Source organism: Nicotiana tomentosiformis, chromosome 2 (genome assembly GCF_000390325.3).
Source record: "Nicotiana tomentosiformis chromosome 2, ASM39032v3, whole genome shotgun sequence".
Taxonomy (NCBI): domain Eukaryota; kingdom Viridiplantae; phylum Streptophyta; class Magnoliopsida; order Solanales; family Solanaceae; genus Nicotiana; species Nicotiana tomentosiformis.
In genome coordinates, this window is record NC_090813.1 from 119,595,965 (window position 1) to 119,608,001 (window position 12,037).

General features: G+C 35.8%; 1 long non-coding RNA gene across 1 annotated transcript; it reads left to right on the forward strand.

Moving 5' to 3' along the window:
• The first annotated feature begins 6,766 nt into the window (after positions 1 to 6,766).
• On the forward strand, positions 6,767 to 8,364 carry LOC117275151 (uncharacterized). Its single transcript, XR_011413531.1, has 3 exons — positions 6,767 to 6,897; positions 7,784 to 8,074; positions 8,177 to 8,364. It is a non-coding gene; the product is annotated as an uncharacterized lncRNA (long non-coding RNA).
• Positions 8,365 to 12,037: the final 3,673 nt, after the last annotated feature.

The following is a 12,037-nucleotide window of genomic DNA, read 5'->3' on the forward strand; positions in this document are numbered from 1 at the left end:
ACTTTGCTGGAATCTTTGAATACGAATAATAATGGGTCCAATTTGTAGTTAGGTGAATTGCAAGGAATCAAAATCCCGATTCAGGTTCGGGTTCGGGCTCAAATGGTATCCGTCAAAATGGGAGTAACACAAATGGATATTTGGGACAGCAATGGCTTCTTCAGCTGAGGAAAATGCGTATGATCGCTGAGAGAAGGAAGTTAGGGTTTTGAGTGGCAGTGGTCTTCGGCTAGCCTTTTAATTAGTTTTGGGCTGTTAATTGTATGGTTTATTTTGTGGCTAGCTATTGTCATTAGTTTTTTCCGGATGGCTACAAATGAAGTTTTCTCTTAAAAAAAGGGAAAAGGCCCAAAAATGACATTGTGGTATTCGAAATGGATTAATTATAACCCTCGTTTAAACTTGTCCAAAAATGACCCTGCCGTTATAGAATGTGTCTAATAATGCCCTTGTGTTATTTGAAATGGATCAATTATAACCCTCGTTTAAATTTGAGCCCACTAATGACCCTGCCGTTAAAGAATGGGTCTAATACTGTTATTTTTCTCAGTTAGTAATGATTAGGGGTGTAAATGGATATTTAAAAACTGACTAAACCGACAGAACCGTACCGTGTCGAACCGATTTTTAGGTTTCTTTTAATAAAACCATAGGTTTTTATATAAATCTATAACTGTACCGATAATTAGGGTAGGTTTTTATTTTATAAAAATATTGAACCGTACCGAATAAATTTACATGTGAATATATGTTTCACATGTAAATATATTCGAACCGTACCGAATAAATTTACATGTGAATATATGTTTCACATGTAAATATATCGGACCTATTATTAGACCTAGTATAAATATATGTTTCACATGTAAATTTATTCTGTACGGTTCGATATTTATATATTATGTTTAAAAATGATAATGGGTCTAATATTTATAAAGAATGGGTCGAATAAGTTTAAAATTTGAGCCCACTAATGACCCTACCGTTAAAGAATGGGTCTAATATTTATATTTGTAAATAATGATGTATTAATATAAATAATGTACAAATTTTAATACATTATTATTTTTAAACTTAATATATAAATATATTTTTCACATATAAATTTATTCGTTACGGTTCGATATTTTTTCGGTTTATTTTTATAAAATAAAAAACCTACCCTAATTATCGGTACAATTATATATTTATATAAAAACCTACGGTTTTATTAAAAGAAACCTAAAAATTGGTTCGGCACGGTACAATTCTGTCGGTTTAGTCGATTTTTAAATATCCATTTATACCCCTAATCATTACTAACTGAGGAAAATAGCAGTATTAGACCCATTCTTTAATGGCAGGGTCATTAGTGGGCTCAAATTTAAACGAGGGTTATAATTGATCCATTTTGAATAACACAAGGGCATTATTAGACCCATTCTATAACGGTAAGGTCATTTTTGGACTCAAGTTTAAACGGGCGTTATAATTGATCCATTCGAATACCATAAAGTCATTTTTGGGTCTTTTCCCTAAAAAAAAATGATTTCTTTCCTATCCGTGAGGAAAGCTCATATTATCCTTTATATTTTATGATATAAAACATGAAGTAACTAAGCATAAAAAAATTACATTCTAACATAATTTTCCTAGGGAGAAAGACAAAATGTTAGGATGCAAAAATTGGTGAGGTTCATATTATCCTAATTATTGATGAAAGTGATACTACATGATTGGCAGTGCTCATATGGACACAGTTTTTGCCAAAGGACAGATTCACTGTGTTTGTTATCACTTGGACACTTGATATGAGAGGTCTCTTTCGCATTCTCCTTTTTCCTATCTAATTTCCTTATATCTTCTCAACTTTTGGGTAGACTTACCATAAATTTTCATGCAGGGGTTACTGATGCAGAAGGCAGCAACCATTATATTTCTATCCTTGAGAAGGCACATTGTCTGCACATTACTCATTAAGGGCGCCCCACACTTCAATCATCTTTAATGTACTAACCAATTAGTTTCCCTTGGATCGATGCCTTCTTCTATGAAGACCTTTACGTAGCTCTATATATTTATGTAATCTTCCCTCACGCGTCCTTTTTATTTCCTTTATAATTTTCTGCATATCATAATATGTGGGGGAGGGAGGCATGGGTGAGGGCTGGGGGCATCGTCACATACGTATCCGGTGTAGAAGTTATGAGTTCACTCATGCCCTGTATTTTTGCCCAAAAAATAATGAAATATGTAGAATAATAAATTTTGAACATATAAAATTAACTAGATGATATGTGATAGAATTGCGAATCTGAACTCATAAAATTTAAATCCTGAATACGCATTTGGGTATCGTAATTCGTGACACAATTTATGCAGTTTCCGAGACAAAAAGAGGGTACAACAATAACACCCTATTACATTAATCCTCAGTCCCGTTTTATTTGAAGGCGTTCGGGAGTGAAAGATAAATGTCAAAACACTTAATTTTCAGTACGAGGCGAAATAGATTCTTCTAAGGTTTTTAATTAAAATTTATATATTTGAAACTATGAAAATAAATACTTAAAATCAATATTATTAACAATTTAAAATATAAAAGTGTTTGACATTATTTTTCAAATAATAATAGTGTCATGTAAAATGGAACAGAATAATTGTTAGTGATGTCAGATAGTCATGTGATTTCATTGCTATTCACCTTGCAATTGCTACGTACGCGTGTTGGATTTCTGTTGCTACTTTGAACTTTCTTGCCCAATAGTTGGGGCATGCTGCATGTGATGGCTTTAGTGGTTGTCAATTTGAACTAATTTCTTGCTCTCATTGCCTCATTGGCACAGTATTTGTCTCCAAATCTATACGTTGTCACATGGTAGGGCTAAAAATACTCTTTATCATGCACTTGGAGAATGGAGACGTTAGCATTGACCACAACACAGTGCAGTAAAACCTTCTCTAGATGCAAAGGCAATGACAAGACGAAATTAATAATGTTAACTTAGGCCACGCAGACGAGCAAATGGTTCAATATTTACGGTTTGAATAAGAGTAAAAAAACCCTACAAAACTTCTTGTGTTTTATTTTCCGATTTCTTACGCGTAAAATTGAAAATCCATGACGAAGAACTAAAAAAAAAAGGTTGTAATAGGTCACAATACTAATTGGGATCTTTACACAAATAGCCGGCCATATTAATTATTTACTTATTCTAGTCATATACATAGATTATACATTAATTATACACATACAATACATAAATTATGCATATATTATACCTCCACCGGCTAGTTTTAGTTTAAATTATTGGGTGGACGGCTAATTCATGACTATCTTTTGCAAAATTAAATAAACTACAGGGTCCCAAAAGACAACGCTTACTTACTGCACCACAATATAGCTTTCATAAGATATTAAGATTGCGGTAATGAGATAAAGACTAAGAGGGTATGACCATTTAATATTGTGTGTACAGTAATTTGTGATACATTGATAATAACCTAGTTATATGATTGTAAAAATGGTTGAAACCAAGCATGCATGCACCCTTTTTGCAACCAAACAAATTCATCATTCAAATATTCGCGCTACTTCCGCTTTGTAAAAAAAACGATAAAATATTAAGAAAAGAAGAATTGCACATGAATGGTACTATTTTGGATGAATAAATTGTTGAAATAACGTATAACAAACCGTCCATTGTCAAAAAGAATAAGAAAAAGAGCATATTATGAATTATTTAGCTGTATACCGAATAATATGTCTAGGCGCGCGGTCGACATACGGGTTACATACTAATAATAAAAAAGAGCATGATCGATCGAGGAACAAAATCAGAAGTTTCCCCTTTCAGATCGTACCCTCGTTCGTACTTACACAATGATATGAGTTACGTTACTAATAATTAATTCCTCATGATATAATGTAGTTAATAATTTTCTTTTTTGTTTCTTCTTTTTAAATGGAGAAGAAGAAAATAAGACAAAAAGAGAAGAAAAAGCGTTGTTATAGAGCCCAACATGTGCAAAAAGCAGTTGATGATATCTGCACAGGTTGCCTATATTGACATTTTCCTAATTATAGACCCCTTTTTTCTGCCCGTTCATGTGTTTTTAAATTGTACGAGTATGTCAATTAATAGCAAATATCAATAACTGAGAAATACCCCAACTAAAGATATGAACCCGGATAGTAGGACAACAATCAACCTAGAAAACAAACAAACAATAACATGCCCGGTATATTCCCATATGTGGGGTATGGGTAGTGTGCACGCAAACCTTACCCCTACCTTATGCTGCAGGTAGAGAGGCTGTTTCCAGAGACCCTCGACTCAGACAAACACAGTTAGAACGGTAAAGCAAATTGAAACCCTTATGCATCAAGTGTTCATTCGCACTTATTTATCAATAACATCCTAGGGGAACCCTTACTGCCTCCCCCCGGCGTCGTGCTTGCATAATGTTCTGGAGTCATAACATATCTGTAGGATCTGAATAAATGCAATCTCATTCCTTTCGCCTTTTTACCGCATTCTTCCTTTACTATTTCATAGTTACCTGAACCACATAACTTCGACTTAATACCATATTACATCATCTTCCCCCCTTTAGAGGAGTACTACATTTAATGCTACGAAGATTTACCTATAAATATTTTACCTCTTCATCTTTGGCGTCTTTTCACATCTTCACTGACTCTTACCCGCCTTGCGCTAACCCTTTTGTACAAAGGATAATTGAATTTCTTACGCACGAGGGTGACACCTAGTATAACTGTCACACTTAGTCCCTTAAGATTAGCTCTACTCAGAGTGCTTGCTTTAGGGAAGCGTCTTCCTGAATGAGCCCTGAAATTCTCACGATGTCGACTATTATCAAATCTTCTGATCCCTAATTCATGTTGAGTTTGTCTTGTTCGCTAGCCCATACTGATTTCTATTACTCTGATTTCTATTACTCCGGGGGTCTAACTTAGCCTTCTGGTAATCACGTTTGAGTCACCAACTCATTTCTCGAAATGAGGATATGACTTTATGGCTTATACCGTTTTATTGTCTCAAGACCTGCCACCTCTTGTCTTTTCATTCACTTGACTATAGACTCTGTCATTCTGTCATATTTTGATTTATCGTTATCACTCATTTATCACATCTTACTCATAATTCTTTATTTACTCTTTTCTTATTCTCCGGCTAATATTTCTGTGTATCACTTTATTCTAAAAACTTCAACAAAATATTCTTTCATTTTTAGCTCCCCTTGCTCCATCTCATTGGCTCCTCGGGTCACCTAACATTCTCTTTTTACTAGGGGCCGGAGTCATACTAAGGTAAATATTTATCCCTTCTAGGATTCCACTGCCTATCTTCTAAAATTTCTGAACATTCTAGTATATTTCATATCTGACTATACCATTCAGAATGTACTACCTAGGTGTCTCACAAGGAGAACTTTTACCACGTTTGCAATATCCTTCGAAAATGTCAGCTAACGCTAATAATCCATCCACCATTTTGAGTTACTATAACCCCAGTTGGATCCTGATATCCCATCATTCTCTTAAACTATATCTGTTAGCTCCCATTGAGCATAACTGGGATGAGTTTAGCCAATTGTACATACCTCTATTATTGTTGAAGGTAATTCAGAATGCTTATATTTCTCTGCCTGAATTGTAAATACTGATAATCTTCACTAATTGGGTACCTCGTACCACTACAAGAAATCAGCCTTATTGCGGCGACCAAAGTCACTACAAAATCCCTGAAAGTCGCTGTTACATCTTATCAGTGGCGACATTTGTGTTGCTACAAGCAAAACCGTAACTGAAAGGTATTTGTGGCGACATCTAAGGTCGCCGCTAAGAGCGCATATTTTGCGGCAACATAGTTTTCACAAAAGGTGAAAAAACCCGCTACAAAGATGGTTCCACAAGAATAAAAATTTAGTTGGGTCGCCATTGCTATTCACCTTTAGCGGCGACTACTATCGTTGCCAAAATATCATTTTCAGTGGCAAGTTCATGTCGCCACTATAAATGACTGTTAGTAGCGACTCGTGCCACCACATAATAATAAACCATGAAAGACACAATAACTTTCTGTAGTGACTAAAATCGCTGCAAAAGAAATAAACCACCAGTGGCAACTTTAACATCACAATAATTACTAATATTTTGTGACAAAATAATGTCGCCACTAAAACTTATTTTCTCAAAACCTATAATGACCAAAATTATATACATTTCCAGTAAGAACCTAATTCTCTAAATTTTAATATCTGGATATTCACATCAATTGACTACCAATATTAAAAGCAACCAATAATATTTAAAAAATACCAAAAGAATTTCTCAAACCGAATATTATAAATATTTTCATTGCTATAAAGTCAATTACATATATACTACACGATAGTTCATTGTACATTGTAATTGGCACGCAAATACATATCCCAAAAAAGATAAAATATTAAGTGCCTTGTAACTGCTCCTTGGTCGACACCATCCTTGAACGATACCATTGTTCAAGTGCCTCGTCCCTGCTAAACAAAAACATGCATAGAAAAACTTCAAAGATAACAGAAGGGGGTCTACTAAGTTTAAAGATGATGTGCTTCTTTTTATCTAAAAATAGTTATTGGACTTTCATATTCAGGACAACTTATGCTTCATTGGCATCTTGTCCACTCCCTCAATTCCATTTACATCCTTCTCAATTTTTCTAGAAGATCATATGGATAGCTTATTTGCAACTAGTTACAAATTGCAATCTATTAATTGCTCCATGTTCTGGTGTTATAGTTATCAAATTATCTTGAAGATAAATACAGAAAAAGGTGCACACATAATATCAAGTCATGAAGCTAAGCTCATTTAAAGTGCCAAGGATTGTTTCTTTCTGCTTAGTTCTGGTAAGTTTTCTAGCGCTGAAATATTTACTGGTCAGTTTAATATTTAAAAAAAAATCTAATTATCTGAGAAAAGTGTTGTGCTTGGTTACTTGTCTAATGCAGTCATTTGTAACGCTATTGGTATATGTTGTATTGATAGTATTTTGGATCGATAGGGTTAAAAGAGTTGAGGGCGAGATTAAGCTACTGTCTCATATCAAATAGGTTAATTGAAACACTCAAACAAATGCTTGAAACAAAAGACATTATGTACAAGCCATAGGATACATTAATAGGTAACTAATAAAAGTAAATAACAAAATAATAAACATGAATAGGTAATAAAACTTGGGATCTTTCTACTTAAGTTATATATAAGAGGGAATATTTGACCATCCAAAATGAAGTATTCAAACTTTTTTGATAGTTACTACCATAATCTCATTCATTTCCTCTGGAAAAGAAATCTAAATTCATTATTGCCTTTGGCGAGACATGAATGATATTATTTGTTCTACTCTGCTCTTTTGATTATTCAAAACCATTCAGAGTTTTGTTACATTTGAGAAACAGAGAAGTTTACTTTTTCAGTAAGAAGAAAAGAAGGGGGGATGAACACAAGATTGAGATTTTGATGTGCAATTCCTTTAGGCACTTGCAGAAGAGAGCAAAAGACACTTGGAAATTTCTCCATTTTTTGGTACAATCATTTTAGAATAAGTTATAAATCAGTAAAATAAAGCAAATCTTTTTGTTAAATCATTTTCAAAATGCAATATGCATTACAACTGATGTACAATACTCTCCTTTTTTATGAAATTACTTTCTGTACTATGGCATAGAATATAAGTTATTTATTCATTTTTATGGTTTAGCTTTTGAGATCTAAAAAATTATCTTTTGGCAGATTGAGGGAGGTTCTAAACTTGGAACAAACATGTAGAGAAAATAGAGAAGCACCTACTCTGCTCAAGACACGTCTAAATTTTTTGTTAATTAAGTCCATTTATTACCAAATGATATACTGGATCTTTCCAGGAACACTTTAATGATATTGAGAAAGACTCCTTTAATGCACATATTACCGGTACAGATGATATGCTGAATCTTTCCAGGAACAAGCATAGATTTAAACTTAGCGGGATCAGCAGCCCTATGCGGGATGTGAAGATCGCCCTATTGATGTTCGGCTTAAAATGTGTATATTTAACCATTGTTACCTCACATTCTATTATTTTTAATCGTCTTTTGAGTATTAATTATATTACTTTATGCTTAATATTATATTTTAATTATGCAGGAATAAAGTGGTGTGAAGATGAAAAGATTTGGAGCAAAATTGAATAAAACGCGGAAGAAAAAAAAAAAGAAAAAAAAACAAAAAAGACAAAGGGGGTACACCCTTTGGTATTTGTATTGGATTTCAAACAAAAAGAGAGATAGAATTCAAACAAAAAGAAGCAAGGAATTCATACTTTGAACATGAAACGTTACTGGATTTAGCGCCAGCGCCAGCGCTAGGCGCTGCCCTGGACGCTCGAAGCGGGGACTTATCCTATTTCGCCCGGGACTTGGTTATTTCAGCCCTACACGGTCCCAACTCATATAAAAGGGGTTCTAAACCTATTTGGGAGGGGGGAGAACATTTTTGAGAGGAACGTTTGGCGAAGAGAGAGCACAGAGCTGCCGTGGAGGCCGAGTTTTATCTTTTCTTCCACCAAACTTAGTAATTTTTATGTTTCTTTGTGTGTGTCACGACCCAGAATTCCCACCTTCGGGACCATGATGGCGTCTAATATTTCACTTGTTAGGCAAGCCAACGTTAGAGGATTCTTTAAACTAATTTTTAGTCAATTTCAATAGCAGAATCAATTAAGCTAAATAGATGCTAAAACTGAAATGCGGAATAACATAAAGCCCATCATATTTGATACAATATGGATCTGGAATCACAACTCACGAGCTTCTAAAATTTACTATAAACAGAGTCTGAAAGAAAATACAACTGTTCTAAATGAAAAGAAACAGTAAAATTAGGAAACTAGGAAGGGACTCCAAGGTCTGCGGACGCCAGCAGATATACCTTAAGTCTCCGATAAGCAAGTCTGGACTGCCGAGTCTCACGATCAGCTAGGGACAGTACCAAAATATACACAAGAAGTGCAGAGTGTAGTATGAGTACCACCGACTCCATGTACTCGTAAGTGTCGAGCCTAACCTCGACAAAGTAGTGACGAGGCTATGATAAGACACCGACATAATAAACCTGTGCAGATAACAGTATATGTACAAGAAAATAACAATAATAACTAAACATGTACTATTGGGAGGGGGACATGCTAAAAGGGCACAAGATATAAGAGATACAATGGAAATGATAACCAGAACAATCAACATGTTTTTAACTAGTGAAAACAACTAAACACAATGAAGAAAATTGCACGGCATCACCCTTCGTGCTTTTACTCTCAACCTCACAATGAAACAATAATACTACACGGCATCACCTTTCGTGCTTTTACTCTTATCCTCATAATATAAATCAATAGATACGGCACGACATCACCCTTTGTGCATTAACTCTCATAACATGGCACGACATCACCCTTCGTGCATTAACACTCACAATATGGCACGGCATCACCCTTCGTGCATTAACACTCAAAATATGGCATGACATCACCCTTCGTGCATTAACACTCTCATTTACCACATAACAATGAACAAGTGGTAGCAGGGAGATAGAATCAACAAGAATAAGCCTTACTTCAACAATGGTTCCATAATACCAATCTCAACTTTGGAATCTATACGCAATTATCACAAAAAAAACCATAAACATGGTAAGAATGATCAATTTAACAAATAACTAGTCTAAACATGGATAACATGATCAAAGTAAGCAATAATTACAAAGAACAAGTCCCACCCGCATGCTTTAGCCCGACAACAAAGCATAAGTACTCGTCACCTCACATATACGTTGTACCCAACATCTAAACATGTAGCAAATAGACAAACAAGTTCTAATCCCTCAAGTCAAGGTTAACCACGACACTTACCTCGCTCCAAAAGTCCACTCAAAGATCAATCACAACTTTGCCTTTCAAACAAGCCTTTAAACCAATATAATCTAGGAAATTACCAACCAAATGATTCAAATTAAGCCTTAGGAACTACCCACGATTGCAAAGGATTCAATTTAGGTCATTATTGAAAAAGTCAACAAAAGTCAACTCTCAAGCTCGCTCGGTCCAAACTCGAAATTCGGATCAAAATCCGATTACCCACTCACCCCCGAGCCCGGTTATGTAATTTGTTTTGGAGTTCGACCTCAATTTAAGGTCTAAATCCCTATTTTACAAAAGTCCCTAATTCTACCCAAAACCCCCAATTTCCACCATGAAAACACTAGATTTTTGGTTGAAATCTTAGAAAATGTAGTGAAATATTGAAAGAAACTAGTTTAGAATCACTTACTAATGATTTGGGGAAGAAAGGTTCTTTGAAAAATCGCCTCTAAGGTGTCTTGTTTTGAAAATTTGAGAGAATGAACCAAAATCCCGTCTAAGTCCCATTTTGATCAGTTGCAGATGTCGCATTTGAGACCTCGGATTTGCAAATGCGAACCCCGCAAATGCGAAGAATCAATCGCAAAAGTGAAATCCTCCCATTTCTTCTTTCATCGCATTTGCGATGACTTGTTCACAAATGTGAACATTGATCTTCCGCATTTGCGACCAAATTGATCGCAAATGCGACCAAGCCTGCCCCAGTCCCACTTCGCAAATGCGAACTCTAGCCTCCCCGCAATTGCGACCTCTTGATCGTAAATGTGAACTCATGCTGACCCAGGTACACTTCGCAAATGTGAAGAATTTGCTCGCAAAAGGATTGGGGAATGTTCGCAAATGCGAACACTGATCTCGCAATTGCGAGATCAAACACCAGTTTACCAGAAATTGCAGAACCTCTGAGTTTTCTAAGTCCAAACCACTCTATAACCTATCTGAAACTCACCCGAGCCCTCAAGGTTCTAAACCAACTATGCACACAAATCTAAAAATATCATACGAACTGAAATCGCTAAAATAACACCTAGAACTACGAATTTAGCATCAAACAAAGGAAACTTTCAAGAAAACTCATGGACTTCTAATTTCAGAACTGGACGTCCGAATCACGTCAAACCAACTCCGTTTCTCACTAAATTTGACAGACAAGTCATAAATATAGTATTGGACCTATACCGGGTTTCGGAGCCAAAATACGGACCCGATATCCAAAATGTCAAACATTGGTTAAACATTTCAAAGTCATTAAGCCTTTAACTTTCAAATTTCAACAAAGTGTGATAACTCGAGCTAGGGACTTCCGAATTTGATTCCGGGCATACGCTCAAGTCGCAAATTACGATACCGACCCATCGGGACCGTCAAAATATGAATCCGGGTTCGTTTGCTCAAAACGTTGACCGAAGTCAACTAAAATAGATTTTAAGGCAGAAAGTTCATATTTTCTTAGTTTTTAACATAAAAGCTTTCCGGGAAAAACACCCGGACTGCGCACGTAAATCGAGAAAGGCTAAAATAAGGTATTTAAGGCTTCATAGCACAAAATTAGGTTCTAAAACATAAGATGACCTATCAGGTCATCACATTATCCACCTTTAAAACAATCGTTCGTCCTCGAACGGACATAGAAAAGTACCTGGGCTGGTGAAACGGTGGGGATATCTACTCCGCATGTCCAACTCAGACTCCCAAGTAGCTGCCTTGATGGGATAACCTCTCCATTGTACTCGGACTAAAGGATAACTCTTCGACCTCAACTAACGAACCTGCCGGGCTAGAATAGCCACGAGATCCTCTTCGTAAGTGAAATCCTTGTCCAACTGGATAGAGCTGAAATCTAACACGTGGGACGGATCGTTGTGATACTTCCAGAGCATGGACACATGGAACACTGGATGAACTACTGATAAACACGATGGCAACGCAAGCCTATAAGCCACCTCTCTCACTCTCTCAAGAATCTCAAAAGGGCCGATATACCTAGGGCTCAACTTGCCATTCTTTCCGAATCTCATCACACCCTTCATGGGTGATACCTGAAGCAACACTCTCTCTCAGACCATGAATGCAACATCACGAACTCTACG